General features: G+C 37.2%; 1 protein-coding gene and 1 non-coding gene across 2 annotated transcripts in view; one reads left to right on the top strand and one right to left on the bottom strand.

The window, feature by feature from the left end:
• The window catches only part of GPC5 (glypican 5), a 1,368,124-nt gene that overhangs the window by 526,781 nt on the left and 820,981 nt on the right, over positions 1-20,362 (top strand). The gene's annotated exons all lie outside the window — the stretch shown is intronic.
• Positions 16,787-16,891, bottom strand: LOC144244777 (U6 spliceosomal RNA). The gene has a single exon (XR_013339067.1). It is a non-coding gene; the product is annotated as a U6 spliceosomal RNA (small nuclear RNA).

Here is a 20,362-nt window from a genome sequence, read left to right as displayed (position 1 = left end):
CATATTGTAGGTGACAAGGACTATGGATTTGAAAGACATGGAACAAAGAAAGAAGATACTGAGTTTGTCAGGAGTAGAAATCGTGGCAAGTTGCAATGTTAAATAGGGTGATTGGGGCACAGATTGAGAAGCTGAGATATGAGCAGTGTTTAAAGAAATGAAGAAGACACCCATGCTGACATGTGGGGAAGAGATCCGGGAGCAGAAGAAACAACTAGAGCCAAGTTGGAAAGGCTGGGATGTGTTTTGAAGGTTTAATGAAGTGTTAGGGCACCTGACTGGTTCAGTCAGAAGAGCATGCAACTCTTGAACTTGGGGTCGTGACTTCAAGCCCACATGGGGTGTAGGAGATTACTTAAATGAATAAATCTTTTTTTTAATTAAATAAATAAAAAAAAAAAGAAAGTGTAAGGTTGCAGGGTGGCTGGAGCAGAGTGAGGAAAGAGAGAAGTTAAAAATCAGATGTGGAATGGCTGGTGATGAAACAGATCCTCTATGCCTTTATGGGCCTTTGAAGGACTTTGGATTTTCCTCTGAGTGAAATGGGGAGCCACTGGAAGACTTTGAGCAATTTTAAGAGAATAACAGGGTTCTCCTTGACTCTTATAATGATTACTCTGGCTGCTGTGATATGAACATCCTACTAGTGAGAGTGGCAAGGGTAGAAGATTAAGGGATTAAGAGATAACTGCTGTTTAGGTGAAAGATGATGGCAGGTAGCACTAGGTATTAGCAGGGGAAATGCTGAGAAGTGATTGGCTTCTGGATATACTGAAAAGATAGTGGTGAGAGATTTCTGTTGCATTGGATATAGGATACAAGAGAAAAAGAGGAATGTAGGCTCAGTCCAAATTTGGGGGTTTGAACAACAGGACAGATGGTGTTGGCACCAAGAAAGATGATGTGCAGCGGTGGAACAGGTTGTAGGTTGGCAGATTGGTTCATGATAGAAACTAAAGTGTTTAAGGTACATCTAAAGAGAAAAGCCAAGTAGGCACTTGGTGTATAAGACTGAGGCTCATGAATGTTGATCTAGGTTGGATATATATGTGTGATATGTTTTTAGCCATATATGTGTCAAAATCTTGAAAAAGAATAGGTTACTAGGAGAGGGAGTGTAAGTAGAGCAGTGATGAGAACACAGACAGCACAGCTAGGGGCTCTAACATTAAAAGGAAGTGAAAAGTAGAGAAACAAATGCATTAAGCTGAGCAGGAAAAACTAACAAGGTGGGAGGAAAATTAAGGGAGTGTATTTTCCTTGAAGTCAAATTAAGACAGGGTATCTGAGGAAAATATGATTAGTTATGTAAAACTTGCTAGCAAATCACTTAAGAAGATGTCTGAAATTGACTATTTAATTTAGCAACACAGAAATAATTGGTAACTTGCTGAAAGCAGTTTAGGAAGCATGGCGGGAGTGAAGCCGGAGGGAAGTGGGTTTAGGGCAGACACACAAGCTTTGGAGACCTTAAGTCTGGTTAAATTTTCAGGCTATTTTTGCCAAAAGGGAGCAAGAAATAGGATGAAAGCTGATAGAAGAAGTGGATCAAGACAATTATTGTGGGGAGCCTGGCTGGCTTAGTCAGTTGAGTGTCCAACTCCTGAGCTCAGCTCAGGTCATGAGCTCAGGTCATGAGATCGAGCCCCACATCAGGCTATCAGTGTGGAGCCTGCTTGCGATTCTTTCTCTTTCTTCCTTGCTCATACATGTGTTCTCTCTCTCTTTCTCTCTCTCTCTCTCTCTCTCTCTCAAAATAAATAGATAAACTTTGAAAAAAAGACAAGTTTTTGTTGTTTTTGTTTTAAGTCTTTTGCTTTGCTTTGTTTTTGTGTATGTGTTTCAGAAAGGGAACATAATAGCACGTTTCTGTAGCAATGGTAATTATTAGTAGAGAATTATCAGCAGAGAATGATGGCAGGAAGAATGAGGGAGGCATATGTGCTGGTTTGGTGGAGTGAGAAGTTCAGAAACCCTTCTCCTCCGTAAAAGAGCCACGTAACTGTTGAAAGTTATAAAATTATAATAAAAGAACCAATGATCACTTAACATCACTGTACATTGTTCTGATAGCTGTTGGGGAACAAGGATTCCTGTCCCCTTCATGGACCTTCTAGTCAGACCAAGAATCAAATTGACTTGAGACAAGTTAACAGGACAAAATCATATTTAATCCACACAGACATGGAATTTCCAGAGACAGTCAGGCCAAATGATGTATATATATCTTTCTGAATAAAGAAGAGAGTAGGGAGGCTGGGTCTTCAAAGAGAATGGATGCATTTACAGGAAGAATGAACAGTAAATGGTAAACACATGTTTGCAGGGCCCCACAGACACAATGAGGCATAGAAGACTTTGATCAAACAGGTCTTGCTAGGCTCCTCTCTGTCTACCATATCTAGTTCACAGTAAATGTAGTCATCTGTGACGATAGCTGTCCTCCTGGAGCAGACCTTCTCTCTGTTATTTTAGGCAGTTGTGGAGGAGGTAAAGAGCTTTTCATGAATCTGCTGGGTTTTGACTGCTTTTTAATTCAGATGACTTTTCATGCCACTGTGGCCCATCTTGGGGCTGTCTGCCCTTGGCCCTCAACAGAGGGCTCAACAGAGCACAAACAGTACAGAAATATTAACTCAAGAAGTTCTACTAAACTTCAAAAAGAGCAGTCAGAGTTTATGCCTATATTATAGTGTGCTTGGGCTGCCATAACAAAATACCACAGCCAGGAGGTTTTGAACAGGAGGGGACATTTCCTCGGGAGACAGTAAGGTGAGGCCTTTAGCTCCCTGATACAAGGCAAATGACACAAAACCAGAAGGGTCCTTTTGAGATCACGGTTCATTCTGCGGGTCAGGAAGATGGCAAGCTTGCACAAGGCTGCAGTGCCTCAGGAATAAGGAGAACATGATGGGAGGCAGACTTTAAAGCATTTCCTAAGCCTCAAACAGACCCATCAGCAAAGAGCAGGTATCTCAAGGCTTAAAAACAACTTCTGACAAAACACTGAACAATAAGCAACGGGCCCATGGGTGCTCCTAAGAAGCCAGGTTTAAGAATTAAGTCACACTCATCTCTGGAAAATTCTGGAAAACTGTGTGCATGCCCAATACTGCATCCACTCACAAATGATGTTATGAACTGCGCTGCCAGGTGTTAAAGTAGTTGATTAAGACAAGTCAAAATGAAAATAATGATGAAGCCTTTATTCACTTATTACAATAGCATAAACAAGAGGCCAGAAAAAATGCCAGCTCCTAGAATGTTTCATTTTTCCCCATGGAATAGACAGATATATTAGCACAAATGAGGGGAATCATCTCACCACCAAGAGACTGTCAAACAAAAAGTCCCTGCCCTTTCATGAACCCTAAGGACGGAGGGCAGGGAGAGGGGGATGCATAGGAGTCGAAAAGTGCTGAGTTCTGAGTCAGAGTAGAAGAAGGTGGCTTCGAGGTTTTACTCCTCCCCCTGATAAGGAGGTCTGGGCGGGGACATGGGGGGACAGGAGCGCTATAAAGAGTGTGAATGGAGGCACCTGGGTTAGAGATGGAGTTATGCATGAAAGCACGCTGGCCCGGGGACCAGAGATCCTGACTGCAACTCACCCTCCAAACTGGCCTACTTTGGCTCCGTTACATTTGGTGTGGAGAGGGCAGCTATCCTCCTTGAGCCTTGGTAGGTGAAGTCTTTTAGTTGCTTATCCTTGGACTTAAGGATCACACATAGTCTTTTGGCTGAGAGCCAAACTCCTTGGCAATCAAGGAAGGGAATTATCAATCTACTAGCTCCTGGTCCCTTACTGAAAGAAGAGGGGGAAAAAATGTAAGTGCTCTGAACAATGAGAGCCACCTTCAGGGTATCCATCTCTACATCCATCTGTACATCCTTCTATTCATCCATCCATCCCCCAAAGGACAAAAATCTAACTTGCTAAGGGGGTGTTGAGCACCACCTTTCACTCATTAGTGGCTTATGATAACCCAAGGGTAGTCCTTAAATAACCAGGCTTATAGATAAAAACAAATAAAAAAATATATAAGCAGGAGCATCTTTGAGTCTACACATACTAGGGAAATAGATGTGTAGAATAAGCTTAGCCAAATCAGCAATTAACACCCTTCCCGAAAAAACATAACAACAAAAAACACACAAATGACCAAGCAGACAATAATAAGAAACTCTGTGGTGAGGGGGAGGAGTAACCATATTTGCTATAATATATTATTTTAAATGTATAATCAAAAAAATGAAACATGAAACAGCAAAGTGTGGCCCATAAGTAAGAACGAAAGCAGGCGATAGAAGCTACCATGTAAAGGGAACACTTCATGAACTTAACAAAGATTTCAAAGCAACTCTTACAAATACATTCTAAATATGTTCCAAGAAATAAAAGAGACAAGAATTAAACATGGGGTGACTGGGTGGCTCAGTCAGTTAAGTGTTCAATTTTGGCTCAGGTCATGATCTCATGGTTCATGAGTTCAAGCCCCGCATCGGGGCCTGCTGGCAGCTCAGAACCTGTAGCCTGCTTCAGATTCTGTGTCACCTTTTCTCTCTACCCTCCCCTGCTCATGCTCTGTCTCTCTCAAAAATAAAAATTTAAAAGTTAAGAAAAATACAATAGCAGACGTGAAAAATTCAAACTGTCTAGCTATAAATTTTATTAGAAGAAAGAAGCTGCAAACTTGAAAACCAGTCCACTGAGATAATGCAATCTGAAGAATGAAGGGGGAAAATGTGTGAGGAAAAATGAACAGTATCAGATAAATGTGGGAGACGATTAAGCATATCAACATATACTTAATCTAGAAGTAGGTAGAGAGAAAAAGAAAAAAACAACATTAGAAGAAATAATGACCAAAGAGAGAGAAGTATAGGATAATTACCTTTAAGGGCCCTTGAGAATTGTGAGTTTAAAGTGGACTCAGTATGTATGGTTGTGTGTTACTTTCCAGGCATATTCAGGTATGTGGTCTGGTTGTGGAATGGGGAAGAGCTGGATTGAACCAGAGATGCAGCTGAGCCAAACAAGAAGGAAGAAGAGAGGGGGTGGGGTAAGGGAGGCAAAGACGGTATACAGGAATGATTATGACAGACCATAGAATTTAAACTGGGCAAGAAGAGAAGGAAGTATATCAAGAGACCGAGAAAAATAATTGCACCAATGACTTGGGGGTCATGCACCAGATGGATCTGAAGTATTCATCAGTGAAAGGTACTCATTACGTTGTGATTATGTATATCACATAATCACAGTTTCATGCATAGGTTCCAGTGAGTGGTAATGACAAGGTCTAAGAATTGACATTGGAATGAATGATGGAGGTAGATATCCTTGGAATGGAAGTATTTACAAAACTAAAAATGCAGGGTATTGGAAAAAATCATTGCAAGTATATAGAAACTAGGATAAGTCAGCCATTCTAATGGACAGAGTAGGGATGAACCAGGAACTAAAATTTTTGAGATATACATAGAAGTGATTCCGCGGGTTAAGTAGCTGACAGCAATAATGTATTTCTTTTCCAGCAGGTAACTACTGAGTCCTATAAAGACCATTTAAATCAGATTATGTTAATGTTCCCTTTTCCTTCAGGGTATGTGTTTACAATGTAACTTCATCAACTGGGAATGGTAATTCTTACTGCCTAGCATAATGTGGTTCCTTTGGCTTGAACCATGTAGAGTTGACCTCTGTATGTAGTCTAATTCCCTTTGGCTTGAACATCCCCAATACTCTTGACATATTTTTGTTATTTCTATTTTATACAATACTTCCTGTGCAACTTTAATCTATATTTTATATTCTAGTCTTTACCTTAAATTCTTATTTCCATCTCGAATTGTTTTACTGATGTATTAGCCAAGGTTCTTAACTACATGCCTCATTCTGTTTAAGAATAACCTGTTTTGGGGATGACTGGGTAGCTCAGTCAGTTAAGCGTCCAATTTTGGCTGAGGTCATGATCTCACAATTTGTGGGTTCAAGCCCCACAGTTAGCTCTTGTGCTGACAGCTCAGAGCCTACAGCCTGCTTCAGATTCTGTATCTCCCTCTCTCTGCTCCTCCCCCACTCACACTCTGTCTCTCTCAAAAGTAAAAAAATAAATATTAAAAAATTAGAAAATGAATAACCTGTTTTATTTAAGGGATAAAGCTATATCACAGATTAATTAGTAGGCTTATAAAACTGAGACTCTAAGGGCGCCTGGGTGGCTTAGTCAGTTAAGCATCCGACTTTCGCTTAGGTCATGATCTCACAGTTCGTGGGTTCGAGCCCCACGTCGGGCTCTGTGCTGGCTGCCAGCTCAGAGCCTGGAGCCAATTTCAGAGTCTGTATCTCCCTCTCTCTCTGACCCTCCCCTGCTCACGCTCTCTCTCTCCTAGAAATAAAATTTTTTTTAAAAAAATTAAAAAAACTGAAGACTCTAAACGAAGCTTTGGGGACAGGCCCCTCCTGGGTAGAACTGCTCGGCGTGGATACAACTGTCTCTACCTGGTTGGCAAAGTGAGCAGGAAACTGCTTAATCTGGATGCCACTTTGGCCCAAAGAGCTTCTTTTACTGTATCAAATGATTCAGCTCTGAATGGAAATCTTCCACAAGGATATCTAATTGATGAAATTCTATCTGATTCTCTTGCCGCAAAGGATTCTGGGAATGATAGCTTTTGCTTCCTATCCCATGCAAGTTGTATGGTTGTTAGGGTAGAGTGTTACTGAGAGTGTTAAAATCCCGTATCCAGTATCAACCAGATACACAATTTCGGCTTTTAGTGAAATTTGAAATGCAGGATTAAACACACTAACCAGATTTGATCAGATAAAGACTTTATGCATATAATTTACCCAAATCTTGCTGTGCTAAGGCCTACCATCTTTTAAATAGAGTTTTAGGAGGAAAACCTTTAAAGATGCCTGATTCTAGCAGAAATGAAAACTCTAGGCTTGCTCAACTTCGAAGGGTGAGTGAGAGTAATTTTATCATGATTCCCTATCATCACTCACAGTATTTGATTTGGTTAATTAACCACCCCATTTCATTATTTCATGATTTGGAACCCTTCTGGAAATAAATAACAGGAGTTAAAAAGAGAAGAAATTGTCTGCTTTATTATAGGTGCAGAACTGGATTAGAAAATATAGCTTGGGCTTCGAACCAAATCTTTTTCCTTTTTCTTTTTCCCCTCCATAGACTTTGTACAAAAATATTACCTTTAGAGTAGCTGAATAACTGAAAATTTTACTGCATAAGGCATAGCTTGTTCTTTTTGGTTTATTGCATGGAAAATGAAAGATTGGTGAGCAGAATGCATAGGACTCACAGGCAGGTAGTTTCTAAAACCGAGATCTAAGAGTGGTAGATTGACAAAGAAAGAGAAACAACACATGAGCATGTAAGTTCAGAACATTAAGCTCCCCAGTTCAAGATCATGAGGAAATAGATATCAGACTCTCATCATTTCACCAATCAGATCTTTCCTACAAAGGAAGAAGCTAATGAGTGGTAGGAAGGATGGAATAACTCCAACCCTAAAATTTATAGAGTCCTTCCAATTTATTCTGCTGATTAGTCACACAGTTCAAAAATCCTTAGTTAGAAAATCCTCAAATATAAAGATGTCCTGGTCCCCCAAGTATTTGCAAAAAGAACACCATAGATTTAATGGATACAGGATTTTTCATCATTGCAAAAGAAGGGGAAAATGTGTATTAGTCTTAAGCTTTGAGCAACAATTAACAGCAAGCAGACTGCTGTCATTTTAATAACTATGTATTTTGGCACAGATTTCATTAAATGTCTATAGATGACCATTTAATGTTTTTAAATCTCTGATGTTTTTAAAAAAACAATGAGGAGTAATTTTCAAAGACACTTATGAGGTCTATTCTTATCTCATTAAAGCAATGGTGTTAAGTGACTTTACGTTTTTCTCCTTAGTGCAAAGAGAATTCAGTTTCAAGCCAGAACCTACAGCGGTACCGTAGATCCTTTTCCCTTTTCTTGCTTCCATTTAGTTCAGCTTAATATGAACCCTGAACAAAGGGAAAGAAAACAAACCTATGCTAACAACTACATAGTTACAGAAAAATTAGTTTACATAATCCCAATATGTCAGCAGAATATATCACAAAAACAGCACTGACTAAATCATCTTGGATTCGGTAGGAGAGCATAAAAATGCAGACCATCATCAGGGAAATGGTTGTTGATCATGAAAATGCACCTAGAATCTTAAAATAATGACAGATTTCTTCCTCGATTCTAATTTTTTCTTATTCTTCTTGACTTTCTCTTTGCCCTTTTATAATTTTTCTCCTATTTGCTACCATAATCAGGAGAATATTATATCTTCCACATATTGTGATGACTTGTTGTTGTTATTGTTGTTGTTCTAATGACTTCCAACTTTCATAAAGCCACAGAGTCAGTAAAGGACTTGTGTTGCATATACAGATATTCTCCAGGAGTTGTGTTTTAAACTTCTTAAGCCATATTTTAATAAGTAGCTCTAGTTGCTAGTTAACATGTGTTCAGTAAACATTAATGGATAAGGTATTGTGATATCAAGTATTTTTTTTAAACTTCTTCCTCAATATTGGACACAGTACTGTAATAGTACGTGGTAAATGCTCAAGATCAATTTTTGAACCACAGGATTTTAAATCTACAATAGAATTTACTTATTTAAGTTATTTGGGGGACAGGAAACTGAGATGTAGAAAAGTTTTGTGATTTGGCCAAGACCCCGAAGCTGGTTATGACAGTGATCACTGATATAGCCATAAGTCAAGCTTTATGATAAATGTCCTAAGTCAGTCAGTAAACTTTAAATTAGAAATGCAGTGCGACATTAGAAGGAAGTCTGTGATGGCCTCCTACTTGAACCAAAGCTAGACATGAAAGAAGTCTGATACATGGCTCCTAACTACAGGTGAAAAAGATATAAAATTAGAGATATAAAGTTATGTATATTAAACAGCTACAGATCAAGGCCAAGTGACTTTATATCTGTATCTACATCTATCTATCTGCAAGCTCACAAAGGGATTTTAAAACAAATGTCTAAAATGGTACTATTTTCCTTCTGCTTTTGTTTTTCATAGAAAATGAGAGTGATATTTTCTTATGGATCATTAATTGAGATATAATTCAATTTATATCCCAGAAACACAGCTGAATATAGTAATATAGTAAAGACCTTAGGTAATGGGTAACATTATGCCACAAAAGTGGGGACAAAGAGCCAAATGATCAATGCCCAGCTTTATTTTCCTCACAAGTATAATTGACATAAGAATAATTCATCTGACAGGGTTGTTTTTGAATCAAAATAATATATAATAATATTTTATTAGTAGTATATATAATCATTTGTTATATATTCTGATTATATTCATAGTATTCAACTAAATGTTATGTACATAGTATTATGAATAAGATATGTTATAAATGTGCTATTTGATTATATTAACTATGTATTCAAAAGTGAGACTTGACTAAACTGTAATAAAATCTTAGATGTTTATAGAAATTTTTTGATACATCCCATCAGACATTCAAGAGGAATTAAAACACAAATAGGCTGGAGGAAAGGGTTTCAGTATGACAATATTAAAAGTCAACCACGGGGGCAAAAAGGCTCCTCGCGTGCTTGAATTGTCTACATGAATGTCTCTCAAGAAGGTCCATGGATCCACTGCTAATACATTTTGTGTAAATTTTGTGTAAGTAAGTTACTTAGTTGAGTTTGTGTTCCATAGACTTTCTTTTCTGAATTTTACAAAAATATTTCATGATATTTCCCATGTTTGCTTTTTTAAAAAAATCATTTTACCGGTATAATATTTGCTTGATTAAGTGATTAACATTTTTAAATGCACTTAAATCAGGTATTTTTCTATATGATATCAAGCAGCTCCTAAGGATTTTTTTCTCAATTTCACTGCTAAGTTGACCCTCCCCTGCTCACCGTGTCTCTCTCTCTGAGAAATAAATAAAAAACATTAAAAAAAATTTTTTAAATGAAATACACTTCAGTTGAAAAAGATTTCTTTCTATATGACTAAGATCAAGTTTCTGTTTTCTTCTCTTATCATGTCATATGAAAATAGCTATGCAAATTTTCAGCAAATTTCAAGAGAAGTTTTGGTATGGTCTGAAATATATAGACCACACAAAAAATTCATGGATGCGTTCTTCATCGATAATCATTTTGAGAACAGCTAAAACAGAGCAATGATTCTTACCTAAATTGAAGTTTAATTGAGATAATCTGATAAAAATATATACCTAATGTATAGCCAACAAAATATCTATATATAGCTATTTATCTATATCTATATACTCATATTTTTTCTATTATTTTTTTGTGGTCCAGGAAGACAAAGACAAACCCCTCACTCCCCTACCCAAGTCATTTTCTGTATGCTCAGCTGTCTTTAATTTTCCTTTTAGCACATATCATTACCTGACCTTATAATGTATGTTTAATTTTTTAAAATTTTTCTTAAATCCCCATAGTCTGGAACAGAGTCTAGCATTTAATATGCATTAAATGAATACTTGTTGAATAAAGATGAGGAGCGCGTAAACAAGCATTGCTTTAAAATCTGAGCTCAAAATAAAAAGCCACGAGGGAGGCAGGAATTACAGGTATTTATGTACCTTTGAGCTTCTTTGCAAACTTTCGATTCTGCCTAGTTGTTTTCTTGGGGAATTAAGTGTAATGATGATTAATAGTTCCTTTATGAAATACGGGGTGGGGAGATAATCCAAAATGAGTTAAACTACTGGTATAAAATAATATTTTGTAACATTTTAACCATTAATTGCCTCTGAAGGCAATATTGAATATAATGAAATAATTACACATTTTGGTGCTAAGTAAATCTAGATGGAAATCTTAATTAACTTTATTTTGTTATGACCAAAAATGTATAGGAAGAGCAGTCAACCTCCATTTTTATGATAAAAGTGAAGAGAAAAAGGAGTCTAAACATGAGATTTTTTTTTAGCCAAAAAAATATGTCTGGACAAATTTGAAAACAAATTCAGTGGTAGCTTGCATGTTTTTAATGCTAATTGTCCCTGATAAGCTATAAGTGGAAAGGAAAAAAAGCTGGCTGTGAAATTCTTCATGTCTGTAAAACTTGTCTTCCTGGAACATGGAAAATGATAGAAAAAAATTAAAAGGGCTTTTAAATAATGAAATGAGTGAGACACGGGGCCTTGTTGAAAATAAGATTGTATAGGAAATGGGAAGCATGTGCTACTGTGTTTATATTTGCAAGTTTGGGGATTTCTTAGTACATGACAGAGTTCTTGTGTGTGATATTCACAGAGGAGGTTTTAGGTATAGAGAGTATTTGAATTGTAACAACAAATGTAACTTTTTCTTTTGGTATTGGGAAAGGGCAATTTAGGTTTTTTCCCCAATGTTTATTTTTGAGGGACAGGGTGTGAGCAGGGAGAGGGAGAGAGAGAGGGAGACACAGAATCTGAAGCAGGCTCTAGGCTCTCAGCTGTCAGCACAGAGCCCGATGCTGGGCTCAAGCCAAAGTCAGAGGATTAATCGACTGAGCCACCAAGGTGCCCTGGGAAAAGGCATTTTAAAGCCTAGATCTTCTCTATTAAAAAGAAAACAAGTAATAGCATATTTAGGCAACTTCAGATATTATTTACTGGAGAATGACTTTAACACATTGTTTTTATGGTGGTATCTCCCTTAGGAGGCATGTAATAAAGACTCTATTTTTTTAATTTTTTGTTTATTTATTTATTTATTGATAGAGACAGAGAAGGAGAGAGAGAATCCCATATAGGCTCCACATTGTCACCACATAGCCTGACAAGGAGCTCAAACTCACAAGCTGTGAGATCATGACCTGAGCCAAAGTCAAGAGTAAGATGCTTAACTGACTCAAGCCACCCAGGTGCCTCAAGACTCTTATACTGACAAGGTGCAAGAGGAGACTGAACATACGAGAAAATACTGCACATGTTGGGGTATAACAGAGGCTCTAAGACATCACTCAAGAGGAAATTTGCTTGCTTTATATAGTTTCATATTTTTAAAATACATTTGATTATAGAACTCGTTTTTGTAGAAAACATTTTGGAAGATACTAACTTTATAAGTAGCACATTTGGGAATTGAAACTATCATTGTTAATAGCCCTTTATTGCAGTGATTCGCAAACTTTAATATGCATATGAATCTCTTTGGAAGCTTGTTAGAATGCCGCCGATTCTGCTTTAGCTTTGTTGGAGGTGGGAATGAGCGTTGATGTCGAGACTGCCCGTCTGGAGTCCACATTTTGAGCAGCAGGGGTCTGACACATTGTAGTTCCTTAGTTTCCGCAGAGATTATTGAGACGCAGAAAGATGTATACTTTAACATTAGTGGCTTCAGCCTCTTATGTTAAAGAAGGGAAACAAAGACGATGGGAATCTTTTAATTTCAGCCTTGATTAACATCAGGATAACAGAAAAGTTAAGACAGAAGATGGAGCCCCCCTCATACAGAAATTTTAAGAAAAGTGTAAGTAAAAAATATCTATTCCACAGCTCTAAGACCACTCTCCTCCAGACCAGACATATTAAAAGAGAGATGTAGAAAGAGAAGTTTCCTGATAAGGCCACTTTAAGATCTCTGAAGCACCTGTTCAATTCCTTCTTTCAATCTGTCTCTGTCTCTCTTTTTCTCTTCTTTCTTATTTGGTCCCTTTTTTCTTTTTCTTTTCTTTCTTTTTTTTTTTTTGAGGTGCTATTCAGATTGCTTCAATCTTATTTGTATCAAAAAACTTTACACAGGAATATCTAGAAATATGTTCATATTATATTGCTATTCATTAATCTGTATCAATAAAGAAATTGTATAATATTTTGATATTCGTTCATTGCATTACAGAATTTTTTTTAAGTTGTGGGTTTTAAGTTCTAGAGGAGGAGTGAAGACAACAATACACATCTTAAAAACAAATTATTTTTGGATGTCTGTGTACGTGTGTATTCTCATTCAAGTGCCAAATAAATCCTGATTTTGTGCATTCAGCAAAAACAGAAAATAAAGAGACATAGACCAAGACTTAANTGCTGACAATGGCAGAGCTTTTCTGCCTCTGGAACAACACCCCTTTGTGAGCTGATACTCTTACATCTGTTGTGTCTGATTGCCTTGTGTTGGCACTAATTGGTTAAGCACTTCCTGTAAGTCAGAAATCATGCTGGTATTTTATGTATATTAATTTTCATAGGCCTCACCCCTCCCCAACTTTTGCTGCAGGCATTTTTACCCCTAGTGAGACGAGTAGAATGAGGCTTGCTGTATGTTAGTTAGCAAATCCAAGCCATACCTGGGTCATGTAGGGTAGTGAAACCAGACTTTGAACCCCATGAGTGAACAAACCTTGTACTTGTAGAAGAGGAGAGGATAAACATTTGATATCTGCAAGGAGTCTGCTTCATCCTACAAGTGAAATGTAAATTTGGTGGGGATTTGTTCTCTATTTACAATGCCATTGCAAACATTATACCATAGTTCTTCCTTTGCCCGTTATTTACAATAACTGCAATTTAATATCATCTCAAGAGGTAACATTAAACTATATAGAATCCCCAAGATTAAAGAAAAATATGCTTTGATTTTATTTCTAATTCTTTTTGGGGGCTGAGAATTTGAACTATTCTGAGTTTTATGGGTATCCTATATATGTTCGTGGACATAAAATTAATTCCCTGTGTCTCAAGGGTAGCACAGACATAAAAAGGCCAATTACAATTTTATGAATAGGAAATATAAGATCTGGGGCTTCGATTTTCTCTATTGTTGCATTCTAAATAACAGCACTATTTCTAGGGAATACTTACATCCTTTCTGACACAAAACAACTAGGAACTTTCATTAGAGAAAAATCAAAGCAGATGCAGTGTGAGTCCCCATCTAGTGCAAGTAATGTTAAAATAGATTCCAAACTGGTGTCTTGTTTTGATGAACACTCAGAAGACAATTTGGAGACTGTTTGTCAGACTCTAGAGACTGAGGCACAGATGGAGTTCTGAATTAAGTGACTTTGTATTCTGAGATTTGAAAAGAACTCTAGTCCCAATTGTATATTTCAATGACTGTGAACTAATTGGATGTGGTAATTGATTATTAAAGGATTTACATTCTTAAAATTGTAAGGTTCATAAATAGTAATTTATATATTTATAACAAAATTCAAGATGTAAACTTTATCTTCACATTAATATATATAGACAGAATTGCATGAACCATATTCGGGTTTGATTGGTCACAAAATACCCTGGATTTGTGAATTTTCCATAAAGTGGAAGAAAATTCCTTGAGATATCAAACACTGAAATATTTTAACTAGTTTAATATGTAAAATAACGAAATTTAGCACTTATTTCCCTGTTGTACCAAGTGGTCTTGTATTGAATGCAATTTAGACTTTTTTGGTTGACCAAAATATATCCTGAATGCTAATTCATTCAACAAATGTTTGTCTAATAACTATGTAATGCATATCCACAATGTGCCAGAGTCTGTTCTTATTATATCAGCACAAAACACGTCTGTGCCTTTGGGGGGAGACAAACAACCTACATAATAAATGTATGTGTGTGGGAAAGTGGTCTCTATTGGAGGGTCAAGGAGGCTAGAGGTCCCACCATAGGGTGGTCACGAGAAACCTTCCTGAGCAAATAGTGTTTCAAGGAGTTGGCCATCCCAAGCAGAAGTAATTGCAAAGGCTCTGAGGCAGGAGCATGTCATGCTTGACCATGGCAAGCACACAGGTGTGGCTGCAGAGGGAACATTGTAAGGAGAGAGGTCTGATCTCTCCTGGTCATGATCCAGCATTTGTGAAAAGTCCTCACCGTCTTTGATGAGGAAGACAGAGGGAGGCATTGCGTTTTGCTAAAATGTGAATGTTTGTTTGCTTTAAACTTCTCTTGTGTTCTCGTGAATACTCCCATTATGTGCAAGAATATTTATGCATAACTGGGCACCCAGAAGGGTCAGGTCTGGTGGAGACTAAGGGGGCAGAGAGGGTCAGTGAGGGAGCAGAGCAAGACCAGGCTGTGCTTCATGTGTGCCGACACAGGGGTCAGAAGCGAAGAGCAGCCACACCCACGTTACACCTCCCTCTATAGAATCAGACGACATTCTCTCCTTTCTTATGAGGCTTAACTCAGAGCATCATGCACTTGGTCCTTTATCACTCACTCATTTTTCTGTTGTACAAATCACTGTAGTTGCCGAACTTGACGAATGCAGGCTGAAGTCCTACCCTGTGGCTGTGGTAGAGCAGGCCTCTCCATTTCCTTCCCACTTCCTTTTTCATAAATGAACTCGTGTCAAAGATTTTTTTCAACATGTGTGAACATGAGGATGTGCCCTCCTTGGACCCCCTGCCACCTTACATCTTGGCCGAGGCCCAGCTCCGCAGCCGAAGGGCCTCACAGGACATCCAGGTGTCTGGCTGAGGGCAGCGAGGATGAGGCGCATGCCGCTGAGAGCTGAGCCTGGGGCCATCTGGAGCAGGATGGCGCGGAGGGGCTGGTGGCACGGAGTCGTCTAAATAAAAATACTTTTAGTTAGAGAAAAAAAATGACACATCTATTAGATGGTGTGACCAGTTCAAAGAGGATTCCAGGACCACACATTGATAGTCAAATAGGGAAGGCTGAAATTAATTTATCATTCTCACTTTTGATTTTTATGGTTTAGCAGATGCATCTAAAACCAAAGATAAACTTAACTTTCCTATGTTAAAACAACTTGATGTACGTAAACCACATTTTCTTAGATGTCTACCTTGACTGTGAATATACCTCTTTTGTCTTCTAGAAGAAAATTCTTACATTTCCTTGGTGATTATAGCTTCCTTTTTTACAAACCATTCTTCTTTAAATTACTATAGGAATAGCTGACATTTAAGTACCTTCATGTCCGAAGACTGTGTCAAGCACTGTACAGACACTGTGTCCCTTCACCTACGTAGTGTCCCGATGGGATGAATGCTACCAACACTCTCCTGCCTTTATAGGTCAGGAAAACAAGACCCTACAGTGTCCACATGTTGGGACATGTGGTAAGTGTCACATCTATAAATGAAGCTCACATTGCCAACTTCCTAAGGTTTATTCTATATCCTCAGAAACACCACCCTAAACAGTTACAGTTTATGGGATCTGGCGAGCATCCAGTCTCCTCTGAACACCTTATCGAACGTGGATGAGGTGGGGCGGGCCAGGAGAAGTAGAGGAATGCTGAGAACATGGTTCCAGGCTGCGCCTTCTGCTTTTAACAAACATATTTGGAGAATTAGAAATACAAGGTAAGGTAGGCAAGAACTTGGAAAGATGAGTTAACAAGTTTGACTTGCTTCTGTAAACTGTAGAGAATTAAAAAGGCTTTCAGGAGGCAAGTGACCTTGTTCATTAGCATAAATTTAAAATAAATAATATTAGAGCTCCTGTTCTAATTAGGATGGGAAACAGAACCGTGGCAGGCTGATGACACGCTAGGCATTCATTGTATCAAGTGTAGAAATAGGCTCGCTGATGGCCAGTTCACGTATGATAGAAACTGATTAGGTTGCACGTTTCTTGGCTATGCCTATTTGTTCTTTCTCCTTTTCATTGTGATGGTGAAATGTATTCAGATTTCCCATAAGTGAGGATGAAAAAATGTTGACATGTTCAATTTTTCATTTCTCTTTCTTTTCTTCTCTTTTCTTCTCTTTCCTCCTCCTCCTCCTCCTTCTTTTTTAAATATGGAACGCCTCCTAAATTTGCATGTCATCCTTGCACGGGGGCCATGCTGATCTTCCCTATATCTTTCCAAATTTAGTATAGTGCTGTGGAAGTGAGCGCACACATTTTTCTTTTAATGGTAAATTAATTCTATAGATCTACAAAGATCTCTCATGCATACCAGTTAAGTTATTTAGGAGAACAGAGGGAGCCTGCGTGCATACATATGCCGCCTCACCCTGACAAACTAGAAGTTGCCAACTATCAGATGGGAGAAGAACCCTAAACTCACAAATTAGGAATTTCTTCTCTCTCTTGAGGCACCTCGGTCAGTTAAGCGTCTGACTATCAATATTGGCTCAGGTCATGATCTCATTTTGTGAGATGGAGCCCCGTATTGGGCTCTGCACTGACAGCACAGAGCCTGATTGGGATTCTCTCTCTCCCTTTCTCTCTGCCCCTCCCCAGCTCGCACTCTCAGTCTCAAAGTAAATAAATAAATATTCAAAATAAAAGACATTTCTTCCATATCTTAGTGTACAGGTTAGAATAAAATAGTGTTTATCAGATTTGACTTATTTAAAATATATTTATTTATATATAGATTAATTTATACTTAGGTGTATTTATACATAGGTTATATTTAACTTACCATTGAATGTCTGTGTGTGTTCCTAACATGTTAAAATTGATTGAATAACATGCCCCAGAAGAGAATTTGTATTTGTACACATGCTTTTCTAAACATATTTTACTTGCCTTCAACCACCTTTATTACTTAAAAGCCATACTTTCTAAATCCTAGATGACTTCATTGGATAACATCAATGTAGTTAACTAATTTAGCATGCAAATTAGTTTTAAAATTTCTCTAATGATTCATTGGTTGTGAGCTGTCATTTTAGGGAAATAATTATAACTTCCATTTTTAAATATTTGATAATTTACTAGCTTTCTATTGCCACTGTAACAAATTACTGCAGATGTAGTGGTTTAATGTACCATTACAGTTCTAAATACCAGAAATCTGCACTAGGTTTTCTGAGGCTTACATTAAAGATTGTGTTCTTTCCGTTGTCTCTAAGGAAGATTCTGTTCCAGACTTTTCCAGCTTCTAGAGGCTGCCTACTTTCTATCATCACAACTCCTCTGACTCCCCCTCCCCCCCAATTTATAAAGACACATGGAATTACAATGGGCCCACTAGATAATCCAGATTAATCTCATTTCAAAATTCTTTTTTTTTTAAGTTTATATATTTATTTTGAGAGAGAAAGAGAAAGAGGGAGCATGAGCAGGGGAAGGGCAGAGAGAGAGGAGAGAGAAAGAATCTCGGTGCAAGGCTCCATCTCACGAACCCTGAGATCATGACCTGAGCCAAAATCAAGAATTGAATATCCAATTGACTGAGCAACCCATGCGTCCCCTCATTTCAAAATTATTAATATAATCACATCTTCATATTCCCTTTTACCATGTAAGGTAACATACTCACCAGTTTTGAGGATTAGAGTATGGAAACCTGTGGAGAAACTTTATTCTCTTTATCATAGTAGTGTTCTCTATTTTTATCATTTGTAGCACAAACCTTTATCTGTAATTTTAGAAAAAATATTCTGCACCAAATATAATAAGAATTTTCCTTCAATATACTTTATGTAACTATATAACAATATTTTTAATTTATAAAAGCTAGTGATTCCATGCCATGCAAATTAAATTTGAATGATGGATGAATTTTGAGTTGCCAATTTTAATTTGCTTGTTTCTTTATTCAATTACCATAGTTTATGTAGTTTTTAAGACATAAAATATAGCAATTTAGTTACTTTACTTTTCTAAAATGATGATGATGTTCTTGAGTTCATACCCTCTCCAACTCAGACAAGAAGGTATAATACTAGGTCAAATCTAATAAAACAGTTCCTAATCAACCTGATTAACCTGATTAACCTCAATTACCTAATATAAATGGATGCTTTTGCCAAGTGCCCTCTTGAGATCTCTTCCCAAGATTAATTAAAAGTTCAGCACCAGTTCTTTCCCATTCTTCCTAATGAGGTGGGTAGTCATTTGCCTCTTTCTTTGAACCAGCACTGGCTCTGAGACTGACTTTTCAAAATTGAATGGAATAGAAGTGATGCCAAGGGATTTTATGTCTACGCATCAAGAGAGTCATGGTTTTCATCGCTCCCTTCTTGGACCACTCCCTCCATGTGACAAGTGAATCTTGGTTGGGGTCCTTTGGGATGGCTGGAAGACATTGACCACATTGCTCTCAGCAGTTAGCAGAGGATCTTTAGTTTTTTTATATATAGCCTTTATTATTTAGAGTTGTTCTAGGTTCACAGAAAAATTGAACAGGAAGTACAGAAATTTTTCACACACCCTCTCTCCCCCAACATGCACAACGTCCCTCCCCCACACGCAACATGTAACACCAGGTAGCACAGTTGTTACAATCGACGAACCTATAGTGAAATGTCATTATCACCAAAATTCCGTAGGGATACTCGAGGTTGAGTTTTTAGGTTTCTATTCTTTCTTCACTGCAGGGATGGAAAGAAATGTTCATGTCCTCTGTTAGACTGATTAGAAAACCCTTAACTCTGAGACTTTGCAGTTTCTTGTGCTCTATCATGTTTTTCTAATTACCTCGCCTCTCTTCTTCTCTGTTCATCATGAGCCTTTTTTTTAAATTCTCTTCTCCTAAAATCTAACGTTTTATGTAAGAACACTTGACCTTTGGTGTATGTGTTTTTTACTGAACTTCATTCTCCTCTTTAGTATTCAGTTTAAGGAGGAACCATTCAAGGATTACTTATTATTTGGCTATAGCTTCTCAGAATATATTCATGTCTATCATCTTAAAATGCCTCAGATGAGAAGACCACAGAAATAGTCTCAATAATGAGGTACATCTGGAGGGTAAATAAGAAGATTCAAAGTCACTGCAGAAAGATCATCAATGCTATTATTACCTTGGCTAAAAAGAAGAAAATAAATATCAGTGCAAATCAAGCTCCCCAAAGGCAACAATTGTTTATAAGCTAAAGACATATGTATAGACATCTCTCTCTGAATGCATATGCCATAATATTACTTTATATAAAAGGACATATACTATATATGTTTTTGCTTCTAACTTTCTTTATTCACATAATAAGATAGAGTTGAGATTTATGTCAGTGTTTAATAAGTTTTATAAAGACTATGTAGTTTTCATTTACAAAGGTGTACCTTCGTTTACGTAGCCATGATGGAGTATTAAGATATTTTTGTATTTTCATTGTTATAAATATATTTAAATGAACATCTTTTTAACCATAAATTTGTTTACTACTGAAACATATGTAAAATATATTACCTTAGCTCTTAGACTCACTTTTGCATAGAGATATTAAGGTTTATTTAAGTAAAATTGATATAAGTTGCCCACTTTATAGGTAGGATTTTTTCATATTGACCTTGAATTTAATTATTTTTTGGATTTCATTATTTTAATATTATAAATACAATTGATATAGGTATATAGTGAACAGATAGATCAATAGATTGATACTTCAATAGACTGATAGATCGATTGATAG

The sequence above is a fragment of the Crocuta crocuta genome, unplaced genomic scaffold (genome assembly GCF_008692635.1).
Source record: "Crocuta crocuta isolate KB4526 unplaced genomic scaffold, BGI_CrCroc_1.0 scaffold188, whole genome shotgun sequence".
NCBI classification, from domain to species: domain Eukaryota; kingdom Metazoa; phylum Chordata; class Mammalia; order Carnivora; family Hyaenidae; genus Crocuta; species Crocuta crocuta.
This window is presented reverse-complemented; position numbering and strand designations above follow the sequence as displayed.